A 14110-nucleotide genomic window follows, 5' to 3' on the forward strand; every position below is an offset into this window, starting at 1 on the left:
TTTATATGCTTTCTTAAGTAACTCAGCCTTTTAAGCAAAATCAATTATATGGCATGAATACTGATGCATATAAGATAAACTAGAGATTTATATTTTTTGCTTGTCCTAAATTAAATGTTTTAAAATTTGGTACACACTCTATGCATAAACTTCTTTAAATATTTTTGGCATGATTGTAGTAAGCACAATTTATCTTTGTAAAAGTATACAAATGGTCCCAACAGCTGTAAATATTAGGTACTAATTCTTAACGGTGTCACAGCATTATTTTGTTATTATGACACCATATACAAATCAACATGTCTTGCAGTACCAATGGACAGTTTTTAACACACAAGACCCAGATTAAACTCAATGGGAACAAAATAAAAAGTGATGAATATGAATATAAGAAAAAGATTTCTAGGGAAGAAGGGTGACTGGAGGGATGGGAGGGGTAAAGAGGGGCAAGGGAAGTAATCTAAATGTATTATATACATGTATAAAGTTGTCAGAGGAGAAAATTTATGGGTAAGAATTATAATTATAATACAAGTACTATTGCATGTCATTTTGGTGACAGCTAATAACAATACATTACAAACAGAAAAATTACGAAGAGCAAATGTTAAGAATTCTCACTATAAAATATGAGGATCAAGTTAGTTAATAATTAATAATTAACTTGATTAAGTCATGACTCGATATTTTCATATATCAAAATATTATGCTGTATGTCATCAATAAAATTTTGTCAATCAAAAGTTTTGTCAACTTCAATAAGAAAGAATATAAAGAAAAATAATTTTATTTTATGAATTAATTTTAACTTTTAATTTGACTCTATTTGGCAAAATCACAAAAGTGTCTTTCTGGTATTCCTCTCTCATACTTTTAATTGGAAAAGAACAAATATTTCACATGATATATTCTGATCATGCAATCTCCTACACCAACTTTTCTGAGATCCTCTCTACTCACCCAACTCCAACTCCAACTTCCCTTTCTCTCTCTCTCTCTCTCTCTCTCTCTCTCTCTCTCTCTCTCTCTCTCTCTCTCTCTCTCTCTCTCTCTCTCTTTCTCTCTCCTCTGTTTTTCTTAAACAGAAAAAGAAAGAATGAGAAAAAATGAAGGAAGAAAGGGAGGAAGGGAGTAAAGAAGAAAGCATGGTGGAAAGAAAGACAAATACAAACCCACAAAAACATAAAAGCAGAAACCACAATATACAAGTAAAGACCAATAAGACAAAATATTTTCAAAGAATGCAATATGGGACAAAATATCTACAAAAATAACATTGAATTTGTATTGGTTTGGTATCTACTGATGGTCACAGTGCCTACCTGTGTGGTTAGCATCTCTAGTGAAACTCCATTGGAGAGGCTAATTTTTCCTTTGCAGGGGATGCCCATTGTAGATAGCATTGCTTATATTTTAAGCTACAAAATTATAAAATTTGAAAAATGTTACATCACTTTCTATTGAAAAATTCTCAGAAACTATCTGTGACCGTGTGTCTTAGATAATTTCTTAAAGCAGGTCAGACATTATGGACTTACACATGTACAGTCTTTGTTTGGATACTACACAATCTTAAATACCCGAGTGTTAGTGTGTATTTCCTCATCTTTGTTGAGCATGCGTATTCACTTTTAAATTCTTTAGCATTAAGCCTAGAATGTAGGTCTATTCCCAGGTGCATCCTACCTTTCCAGAGTAGGCAACATGCTAAGTATAAAAAGGGAAAAGTCTGGTTCTGATTATATTATTTTTTATAAATAACTAAAAAATGAACACTCAAAAAGTAGTTTATATTTCCACTTTTGACAGTTTGTGAAATATTGTTTGAATAGGAATGTATCTGGTTGAACCTGTGCGGTCCCTGTTTCTGCTGCCAAAGTCACTGTTCATATGTGTATAGCTCCTGTTGTATCTGAAGACACTTCCTTGGAGTTATCCATCCCTATTGTATTTTAAAATATGCCTGTTTCATCTTTCATATATCTCCCTTAATCCTGATAGGAGTGAGTTGGATAAAGACATCCAATTTAGGACTGAGAGTTACAAAGTCCTGAGTGTTTGACTGTGTTCTAGCTGCAGTTCTCCATGTTAGTTCTCATCTACTGCAAGAGGAAGTCTCTGATGATGACTGAGCAAGGCATCTCTTTCCTTTCTTAGTCACTGAATTCTTAAATGGAAACTATACTACTAACATGGACATTACACTGTGAACAATTACTCTTTGCTTCTATTTAGTTTCTGCTCCACAGGACAGAATTCATGTCAGGTACTGGAAAACTGGCCACAAACTGTGACAGGGTAGGTCATAACTCTGACAGGATAAACTATTACTATTACATTATTAAGTGCACATAGTATCAAACTACCTTCAAATGTATACCCTTACACCCATAATGATTATGGTTATCCACATCTATGGCTTCTGCATACACAAAGGTGTGTGTGTGTGTATACACGTGCGGGGCGCGCATGCGCGCGCGCGTTTGTGTCCAGTACTGTTAGCTATCTAAGTGAGCAGAACAATTCTAATAACCATTCAAATTTCTGGAAATAGTACCTGATAACTGGGCACCAGTTAGAAAGAAGAATGCTTCTGATAGTTCATATTTGATGTGGGTATTTTTTAATATTATGTGGTATTATAGTTTAAAAAGTCTTATACCTTAATAGGGTAACTGAATCTATCTAAATTCTCATTTGAAAAATTCTTTAGGAATAAGGGAAAATGTTGTCCATCAGAATCTGTGAGGTATTGGATGTGGGGATCTACCACACCAGATCCCTTGTTGCTTTTTGCCCTTGTACAAAACACTATAGAACTTGCATGAAATCTAGCCACTTCTGTTTCTACCTTACATCCATTCTCAATGACTTACAATGGCTAAGAAAACATAAATGCTACATAAATAGTTGTTCAGTTTTATTAAGGAAAAATGTTTAGACATGTTCAGTACAGGCATATTTTTTCTTCATACCAAATATTTTCTTTCTGCACTCAGCTACATTCATGGATGCAGAAGCCACAGATCTGGATAACTGACTGTATCTTTTTAATATTCATGAGGACTATGCAATGCCACAGAATATCTCTCCAATGCACCAGAAAATCAAAAAGAAAAAGAAAGGAAAGAACAGACATAATGCCATGTCCTTAACGTACTTAAGAAAGGAGATTTCATGCTGGGAAAATCGATTTATAAGTGAATGTACTTACAAAAAGAATGTTTAATAGATTAGGACTAGAGAAAATGAAATCAGATAAAGCAGTTAGCTAACTTGGAAACTAACACAATACCTTGCCTGTTCATTCCTTATATGTGACAAATACCTGTAAATGTAGTACTTGTGCGGAGTGTACCACTAGTAAACTGGCGAGAGGACAATAACACACACAGGATCTTGGAATCTCATTTGAAGAGGTTTGTATGAAGACAATGTGTTGCTTACTATACACAAATTTAGCATGAAATCAAAACTAGGATACCTTCAAGATGGAATCATTTTATGGAAGAATGAGAAAATGCATCATTCTGTTTTTATTTTCCAGTTCATGGTGGTAAAAAGCTTTAACCAGCCAGTAAGTGTGTGTGTTCATGTAGAAATCAGTGACAAACACACTATTAACCACAGCATCACTCACTTAATACTAAATAGATCTTCTAGATGTATTTCAAATAATATTTTAATAACATTTTCTTGCAGAAGAGTTAGAAAAATAATACATTTCAGATAGTCTCAATTTTATCCCTGTATACTTTCAAGTACTGCTTTGTCCGCTCATATACATATTAGATTTGTCATGTAAGATACTCTAATAAGAACATCTTGCTATCTCTGGTTAACTATAAACAGCAACACAGTTCTGGTTTTGCTATTCATTAATTACCTTCAAAATGACATAGCATTGAGAGAGAGAAAAAAAATTGACCTTATAGGAGATTCTTAAGGTACTGAGAAATTATTAGGTTCTGAGTTAGCACTTTTATAAACAGATTAATATCTTTCTTGAAAATAAGTATGTGTTTTCTTGAATAGAATTAGGGACTCACAAAATTATACCTTGCAGTACTGGATTAGTAACTAAAGACGGGGCTATTTGAGTGAAGTCCAGGAACCTCTTTTATTCTCTCTCTTGGCTCCTTCCACACGTACAATAGTCCCCCCTTTTTTTTTTTCCTGAGAAACTGCTGGTTCCACATTCTTTAACCTCTTTTTACAGTAAATTACCCAGATTCAAGTTTCCCGTCATAGAACAGAGGACAGATAAATGCAAGTATGTTTCGCTTACAAAATTCTGTAATGGGGCTGAAGAGATGGCTTGGTGAATGAACCACTTGTCCTGCCAGCACTAGAGGTACTTTGTCTTACTCGAACTTGGTATACCATGTTTTTTTGATGATACTCGTGTTAGACACCCCTCTTTCATAGACAGAAATGGGGAAGTGTATGGAGGGTGGGGACAGAGGGGCTACTTGGGAGAGTGACTAGAAGGAGAGGAGGGAGGGGACAGTGTGATCAGAATATAAATAAATAGACTAGATAGATAGATTAGATAGATAAACAGATAGATAGACAGACAGGCAGACAGACGGATAGATAGATATGTAGATTGATAAAAATAGATAGATTGTGCTGCTATGCCTACAGGGCCTAGAACCAAAACCAAGCGAAGGATGTCAGGATTGAACACACTTACACCTCTCAAGCTGCTGGTAGAAAAGACCCTTTATTGAACAGTACCATGGAGGTTTTATACTTAACACAGCCAGCTGGGCCAACAGGTGAGGACCTCATAGCCTGATGCTCGGTCAAGGTCAGGGCAATGCCTGCTCAGGAAGCAGGGTTGGTAACCAACTTTGACACAGCTCTCAGAAGTTCAAATCAAAAGGGCAAGAAAAAGTCATTAGCAGGGAAGAGCATCTGGAGGCCAGAACTCCAAATGGTCCCAACAAGATAGATAGATTGATAGATAGATAGATAGATAGATAGACAGACAGAGATAGAGAGACAGAGAGAATAAATAATACAACATAAGAAAATGAAATAATGAACAGAACAGAAAGCAATGGTGAACCAAGAACCACAAGTCATTTCAATTATATATGTGAACAATAATTAAGATAGAGATAAACTCAATTTCTCCAGGATCTGTAGACAACAAATATTTTGAAAGATGGAGTTTCCCCAGTGAACGTATATTTTATTTGTTTGAAAACAGATTTATTGCAAATGATGCTGACTATTGTCTGCTGGTTTTGCTTCGTGTGCCTGTATAGGACTAAGTCTAGTATAACCTCTAGGCAAACTTATATATCATCGAAATCTTAGCATTAATTAGAACCAGACCGAGAAGAGGCAAAGGGCAATAGGGGAGAGCAAGGGAAAAGGAAATGAACTAGAATGGAGTATAGTGATACATGCGTATGAAAATGCTGTAATAAAATCCAGCACTTTGCATATCAACAAAAATCTTAGTTTAAAAGAATATTTTAAAAAGAATTTAAAAATGTCCCTTAATATCAGGACTCAAGAGGCAGAAGCAGAAGTCCCTGAATCAAGCTGTTGGAGAGATAAGCCTTAATAAAATAAAGTAGAGAACAATCGAGAAAACATTGAGACACCGGCATCAACTTCTGTGCCCACACACACACCAATGTCACACTGTTCTTCACTTTATATGAAAACATGATTTCTCAGAAAGGAAAAGTACTAACTCACCGTGCAACGAAATAATTTTTCTTTCTGGAATTTAATTTGAATTAAAGTTTTTTTTAAAAAAATATATCCAACATATCTTACATATTAGCTGGTAACTCAAAATTAATAATAATAATCAAAATAATTTTCGAGAATAAATTTGGCACAGAGCCAATATTCGGCAAGTTACGTGGTGATCTCAACATTGCTAGCCTACACACATCATTATCCCTCTAGCAGAGCTGTGCAAACAGCACCCCGTGGTACCATTTGCTAGGTGAAGTCAACAGAGTGAGAAGAGAGTGATAACTCTCTTCTGGAAAGAACTGCAAACGTGAAAACAATGCTTCATCATTCTGTACGCATGGACATCAAAGTGGCATTATGCATTGGCACAGACTCTTGTTATTCTAGCGGATGAGACCATCAGGTTGAGAATACTCATTTATTTGGGTGGCTTTGTGCCGGCTGTGCTCTGGAAGATAAAGTAGTGCTGCTTGGCTGTCTTTGTATCTGCCACCTGAAAGAAATCACCGAGTAGCCAATTTTGGTAAGAGACCAGTAAAAAAGCTACAAATCTTAGTGGAGAAACCATACTGCCTACCTTTTAATGAGCTCCAAGGAAGAAGAAAACCATGTGGGAACTCTTCTACCACCCTAAAAGAAAAGCAAACCTGAAAACCTGCACAAGCCCTGGCAAAATTGTGAGCCGACTAAGATACAATTGAGTGAGATCTGATCTCTTGGGAAAAGGCAGTGTGTCAGCTGCACAAGTTGGACTCCTTCAAGAACTGAGTGAGGGGGAACTATGATAACTCTTCAGCTCAGAACCTTGCATCTGGATATTCTTCAGATTACCTGAGGCTTTGAAATAGTTGACTATCACAATGTGGAGTGTGCTGCACAGCCACTGCAAATGGGAGGGTCTTTAAGAGTAATAACAATTTTTTGCAAAAACTGGGTTTCTCATACCACCCAGACTCACCTTTGTATGAAATATGTGTCATAGAAAGAGCACACACCAGCTCTATTCCTCACTGCTCATGCACGGGCCCTTGCCCAACCCTAACTCACACAATGGCTTCGTCAGAGATCTGCCCCTGTCTTATTCTGTTCATTAATTGCATTTTTCCCTTTATTTTATACCCTGACTACAATTTCCTCTTTCTCATCGTCTCCTGTTCTCTCCCTCTACCTCCTCTCTCCCTTTTCCATCCACTCCTCCTCTGTCTGTGTTAGATAGAAGCTATCTAATCCTGTCTGGTTTACCAGAATCTACCATGCCAAGCCTCTCTTCTCACATTCAGGCAATTTTACTGAGAAAGAATTTGCTTTACACAGTTTTACAATGGACTGTGATGTTTCTCTTTGACAATCCTTTACTGTCGTCTCACTCTCTATCCTTGGTGACTTTGCTTCCTTAATTACCACCTTGCCTCTTGTTTTGACTCTCTCTTACCCTTACTACCATTAAGACCTTCCAATCCTCTCCTCCATAAGAAATATTGAGTATATATTCCTGTCCAAACACTATACTAATAGTTCATCTCAAACACATTAAGAAGTTATTTATATATTGGTTTTGTTATTTATCCAATATATACTTCTGTTTTGTTATAAAATGCTACTCACAATTCTTTGATCATTCATATTTTTGTCCTTAAACTCATTCTCTGTTTTCTATAGTGGAAAATATATGAGATTCATAATGGTCACTTTACTTAAGAATATACTCTACCTTCATAACTTCTGCAGTTACATTGAGTCCTAATGCTCTAAGACTGGTCTCTGCTGAACTGTCTTGAATTCACTCCCCCAATAATCAAGCTGTAGATGTCAAATTTTTATTGAGTTTTTCACACTCTACACCCCTCTTGTACCCTCCATATAAATTCTACTCACTGGTGCTCAATATTCATGCTACAGTGACTCAGTGACCTTGCCTTCCTCAGGTAACTAAATCCTACTCATTTCCGTCTGCAAAGATTCTTGAATTGCAAATTCCTGATTTCTGTCACCTTAGTGTTTTTTTTTTAACATTCTAAATTATTTTGTGTTTCCAGAAATGCTTTCCTCCATCTTAAAATTAAAGTTTTCTTCTCCAAACACAGACTAAAGTCAGAATTCGGGTGTATTTGAGATACACACCAATCCTCAAGGCTATCATAGTAAGACTTCATTATATGGCCAAACCTTGCTTATCAAGCCTCATCTCCTTTGCCTTTCTCTTAGCCTACATTCATTTCCTTCTGTCATCTCATTTGAAAAATTCATGATTCACTGTCCTCACATGTCTATTATGTAACCATTGTCTCCGTTTACATGGAGTTTCTCAGACGGAAAGAACCTTGTCTTACCATCTTAGATGCGTAACGCCTTTGACATGCACAAAGATGATAAAATAATAACAAGTTTAATGGAAAGAAAAATGGATAAATTAAGCCTACTATTAATAGCATGCATGTAACTTGTCTTCATATTTATAAATAGTACACAAAAATTGCAACAAAGTAGATAACCTAGATGTCCAAGGTTCAATACTTGCAAGAGAGACTTTTATGTGTTTCTGCATTTTGAATATCTTTTATGCTGATGGAACTTTTTAAGTATTATAATCGCTTCTGTAGTTTTATGACAATGTAGATATTTCAGTTTTTGAGACTACTTTGAATTAATCAAAAAATTTCTCTCCACTGATAATATTTTTGGCAACACAACCCCACAGAGCTTTAAGACTCGTGATCCATTTTCAACTTGAGCTAACAGGCTATCCTTGCAACAGACCCCAGGGCTGTGCCAAAATTCACTCTAAAAAATAAGATTTGGACTTACTCCTATTGAGTTGGCACTATTTAAACTCAATAGAATTCAGCATTTTTGACAAGCTCTAAATGGAGGAGTCCAAAAGGTTACTATCATTATTATCTGGGCTTCCAACCAACATTCAAATTCACAAATCACTGTCATGTTTAAGGCTCCATTCAGCTCTGATTCTAGCGTCCACATCATTATTTTCATTGAGTGTATTTTTGTAGAATAAATGCTAAAAGATGACTTTTGTACTGCGGCTATTAAATTCTCCAAAGAGAAAAAATATTTTAAGTTCAAGACTCAAAGGGATCAGATTATTTAAAAACTCTAGTGCACTATCGTTTCAACTATAAAAATACTTTTTTTTTTTTTTTTTTTTTTTTTGGAGCCTGTGCTAGAACTAGCTCTTGTAGACCAGACTGGCCTCAAACTCACAGAGATCTGCCTGCCTCAGAAAAAAAAAATACTTTTTGTTTTTTTTTTCCAAACATGGTTTCCTTGTGTGTATGTAGCGTTGACTCTCTTAGAACTCACTCTGAAAAACAGGCTGGCCTCGAACTCACAGAGATTCATCTGCCTTTGCCTCTCAAGTGCTGGGATTAAGGGCATGTGCTACCACCACTTGGGTAAAACTACTTTTAAAAAATTACTTCCCAAACAAAAGCCAGTATTTCTCAAAGGAAAGTTTATGGAAAGCTTTAGTTTCTGGGTTGTATATTCAAAATAAGATAATTTTTAAATTTTTGAATAGAACTGTTTGGAAATTATCTTAAATGATAGATCAGAGTGGCCATAGAGGAACATTTCTAACATCAAAAAGTGCCAAAGGAATTCTAAAAATTTTCTACATGTAGAAATAGACCAAAAATCTTCTAGGGATTTTGGAACATTTGTTTTTTAATCAATCAAATATACTGGCCTAGATACACTTTACAAGAGAGCCAATAGCCTGAGTTCTTGCCTTCCCTTCTTAATTCATATATTGAAGCCCTAACTCCAGTGTATTAGTAAGGCAAGGTAGAGCTTTGTGGAGGCAAGTAGAAAATACATACAGGTAGCATCCTTAGGATGGAATTGACAGCAACATAAAGAGACGCCAGGGACCTTTCTAACTCTCCATCTCTTTCCCATGTAAACTGCTTTCTTAAGAGCAGTATGATAACTCTCTTCAAGAAAATAAATGAAAAGCAACGGAATTTTGGGGCAGAAAAGTAACATGGGATACTGTCCAGGTTCAATTACATGGGTGCAAACAGAGTCTGTGCTTTCAGTTCCTGGCCACCCAGACCTAAATAAACACATAGTAACTATATTAATTATAACACTGTTTGGCCAACGGCTCAGGTACATTCTAAGCTAGCTCTAAATTAACAGATTTCTATAATTTTGTATTTTACCACAAGGTTCATGGTTTGTTACCTCACATCTTGCTTCTTTGGTGGCTACATGGCATTCTTTCTCTCTGAATTAAGTTTAGTTTTCCCACCTAGCTATATTCTGCCCTGTCATAGGCCAAAGCAACTTCATTATTAACCAATGGTAATAAAACATGTTCATAGTAAACAGAGGGTGAATCCCACATCACGTGGGTACTTGGCTACAGGAAACTGGGACAGTCTGCTGGTCACATGACTAAGGTGAAGCAGACTAAAATATCTGCTGCTCAGATGAATGCAGTAGGGTCCTTAACATCACTCATCACCACGAAGAATGAGCTTTGGATCTCCCCACCTGTCTCAGTCTCCCAGAACCGTGAATCTTAAATGATTTGTGACACATTTCCCATAGTGACTCCTAAGTGTACTGAAAGGTAACCTTTACCACTCACTATAATAAGAACTTGGGCAGAATGCTCCCAAAAAATCATAGAACTTCATTTTTTATGTATGAAAGGCATGGAAACTAGAAGTGATATGGGTCTTAAGAGCCAGGGTTATAGGACTGATGAACTAGAAGCCATCACTCTCCAAGTTTTCCTCATCTGTCTGCTATATTTGTGTGGGTGAAGCTTCCTTTGCCTTCAAAGAAAGTGGTGTGTGTGTATGTGTGTGTGTGTGTGTGTGTGTGTGTGTGTGATGTGTAATGGAAATGTATCTGTTTAGTATGTGTTTGTGTGTTTGTCTCTCTGCGTGAACGTATGTGAGAGTGTCTTTATTGGAGACATACTTGCATTTGATTGAAAGAATTTTAAATGAAACTAAGATCTAGTTGAATCTCACAATGCCTTAACGGGTATTGATATATTTTTAGATATCTATATAATTTTAATATGGCAGGGAAATGTACTATATAGCATGTGGACATATTTGTCTTTTCTAAATCTGAAAAATCAAAACCTAATTTTAAAAGGAATCGTATTTTCTCTTTGAAGTATCCAAATTAAAATGCAAATACTCTACTGACTGTCAAATTATTCATCAAAATGTATGAAACTATCAAGAACCTATTTATTAGAATTAATAAGAAAAGGCTTGTCTACTTTGCAACTCAAGCAAATAATGTATTTTCAATGGGAAATAATGGCTGTTTGTCACTATAAAGGATGGAGGGAGAGAATCTACTTGTCTTCTGATGTGGCATAATTGCAGTGGCGAAAAAATGCACAGAAAAATACACATCAGACATGATTCTATTACATGCTAAGCCATGTCAACATTCTTCCGGATAAAATAAAATAGTTTTCTTGTAAAGGAAAACCTCTGTTCTTCATAAGTAGCTTAGTCTTAATTCATATCAATTCAAATTCACCACATAGACATCTGCCTTATCATTTTTATTGAAGACAGGCTAGAATAATTGAGGAAGTTTAAGCAATATATTATAATCATATATTTAGGATAGTTTATACTATATTCCTCAAAAGGAGAAAACGGTGGCTATGAATTAGAATGTGGTAACACATTAATTATATTTTTTAAAAAAGTGTTTATTTAACGAAACTATTTTATTTATATAAAACAAAACTTGATATCAAGTAAAGTGGCTTTTCCTACATTTAATAACATGGTTTCTTTTTTGTGGTAGACTTCTTCATCAGCAACAGGTAAAAGGGGAGTCAGCTGTAAGACGCAGAAACAGAACCTCAGTTTTCAAAAGCCATAAGCACAGATCAGAAAAAGCTCCCAAATAAAGTCAATTAGCAGTGCTCATTCATGAGTCATATGTGCACCACCACTCAGCTTACAAACCACATGAAGTTCATTACGTTCCGGCATGTGAAAAAAAGCTTTCATTGCGCAGACTCATCACCTTCCTCTACAAGTCCACCTCGCATCTATACAAACAGCCTCACTTCTTCCCGGAACACGTCCTTCCCCACGTCTCTTGAGAGTATGGAAAATTCTTCCTCCCTGACCTTGGCCCTCTTGAGTTTTATTTTAGACTTCTCTATGATAAAGTGTAATTGCTGTTTGCTGGACTTATCCTCTTCCTGGGGCTCGGCCCCTTACCAATAAGGACAATGATTTCATTATATTAATACTTCTTTATCTGTGTTTGTAATTTTGTAGACACGTCAGGAAAAAAAAACTAGTGTTATAAAAGAATTTAAGCAATTTTTCCAATCCTAAGACTATATTATTTGGTTCAAAATATATTCATAACATTAAGGGGCATATTCAAATATTTACATTGAGCATAATCTCAACAATGTCACCCAGTACAGATCACCATGTGGCACTGACAAGAGTTTGTGTTTTGCCTAGTTTTCTCAGAAGTAATTCTTTCCACAATGCCTAATTTTCACGGTTTTTTTTTTTTTTTTTTTTTGCTTCATTGAGAAGGCCAGGCTTAAAAATAAAGAAATAAAAAATAAAGACAAAATAACAAGGGAGGGAAGGAGAGAGGGAAAATGGGAGGGTGGGAGGGAGGGATGGGAAAGTAGATAATGTTCAAGATAATGAAAGTAAATACATTGCTCAGCATGCAAGAGGAAAACAAATACCGTTCAGACTGGTGTTCACACATTGATCTATAGACCCAGGACAAAACCAAAACAAAACAAAAAACCACTAAATTGTGCTTGGTGACAACGAGAAAAAAAAAATCCAAAACACAGCTCTGCTATAATTACTCAAGCTTGTGAAAATAGTCATCTGTAATTGGGGCAGGAAATATAAAAAGCATTCTTAGAGATAAATAAGATAGTATTCAGTAATGAACTAGATGCCAAACAGGCAGAAAAGGAAGAAAGCACCCTATAGTCTCCAAACTCTACTTGTGGTATATAAGTAAGAGTGACATCAGCTTTCAATACAGGAAATACATAACAAAATTCACAGGAAAAAGAATAGCATTTTAGTTTTGGACATTCTAAGATTAAATTGCTCACAGCTTATTCAACTGAAATGTCAGGAAGTCATTTGGCAACATAAATAAGATGAATCGATGAAAAAGAGACAAGAACTTGGATGTCACTGGGTATTTATGGCTAGGGTAACTGACACTATAATTTATCACTGTATTACTTAAATAATAGAGAGATAGATTATACAATGTCACCTCTCAATAAGAGTTCAGTAACACCGACATGCTATTTGCAAGATAAACAAAATTGGAATATTTCCTTTTGGCCAGGAGAATCTGCTCTGAGGCACTTGATTTTGGACAGGATGAAGACCTGGCTTTATAACTACCAGAAATATCCAATATCTGCTACATAATTGATATGGCCAAGTAAAAAATGAAAATATATGCATTCTTTGTCTGATTATATTAACAGTTTCAAAACACTGACAAAAGTCACCTACATCCAAAACCATAAGAAAGAAGAAAGTCAGGCATAGGAGAAATGGGGGAAAAGACTGTCTACAGTATAACCCTGAAGACCAACAATATTCATAAAAAATCAAATATACAACTAGAACATGAAAAAATGAGAATGATTATCATAATTATGAGAGTAATAAACTCTCAGTACAAGTAGCATATTTTAATGCTTTTTACCATTATTTATTTTGCAATTTAGAAATCCACAATTTTTTGTTTTATTTATATATTTATTTAGAGACAAAGTTTCTTTGTGTAGCATTGAATGCTGTCCTGGAACTCTCTCTATAAACCAGGCTGGCCTCAAACTCACAGAGATCCAGAGGTAGGGAGGGGAGCAGAGAAAAATGTAGAGCTTAATAAAATCAATTTTAAAAAAGACATGTACCATCATTGCCTGGCATTCCAGTTTATTTAAATAAATAAATGTCTGCCTTTGTGTTTTAGACTAAAGTTATAAAGTAGGTTGATCAATTCAGTAGATATGAGTAAAGAGCTCATTGGTTTCCTATGTTACACACAAACTTTAACTGGAACCTGATAGTCAAAATTGGACACAAGCAAAAAATCACTTTTCTTATGTATCATCATGACATAGCTAGTTTGTGGACTATGTAAATTATGAATCACATTTTTACACACAATTTCAAAGTTATTTAAGGTAACTGGAAATGTTTAACAGCATACAATGTATCAAAATCAACTGCATCAGCTTAAGAGAGCAAAATTGTCTTCAGCTTATGAGTATCCTACTTGTAAGTTAGGAAATATATATATATATATATATATATATATATATATATATATATATATATATAAATCAAGTTTACTGTGA

The 14110-nt window shown here is 35.3% G+C and overlaps 1 protein-coding gene across 1 annotated transcript in view; it reads right to left on the reverse strand.

Annotated features, from left to right (window-relative positions):
• Hcn1 (hyperpolarization activated cyclic nucleotide gated potassium channel 1) overlaps positions 1 to 14110 on the reverse strand; it is a 342629-nt gene that overhangs the window by 152092 nt on the left and 176427 nt on the right. The gene's annotated exons all lie outside the window — the stretch shown is intronic.

Source organism: Arvicola amphibius, chromosome 3 (assembly GCF_903992535.2).
Source record: "Arvicola amphibius chromosome 3, mArvAmp1.2, whole genome shotgun sequence".
In the NCBI taxonomy this organism is placed as follows: domain Eukaryota; kingdom Metazoa; phylum Chordata; class Mammalia; order Rodentia; family Cricetidae; genus Arvicola; species Arvicola amphibius.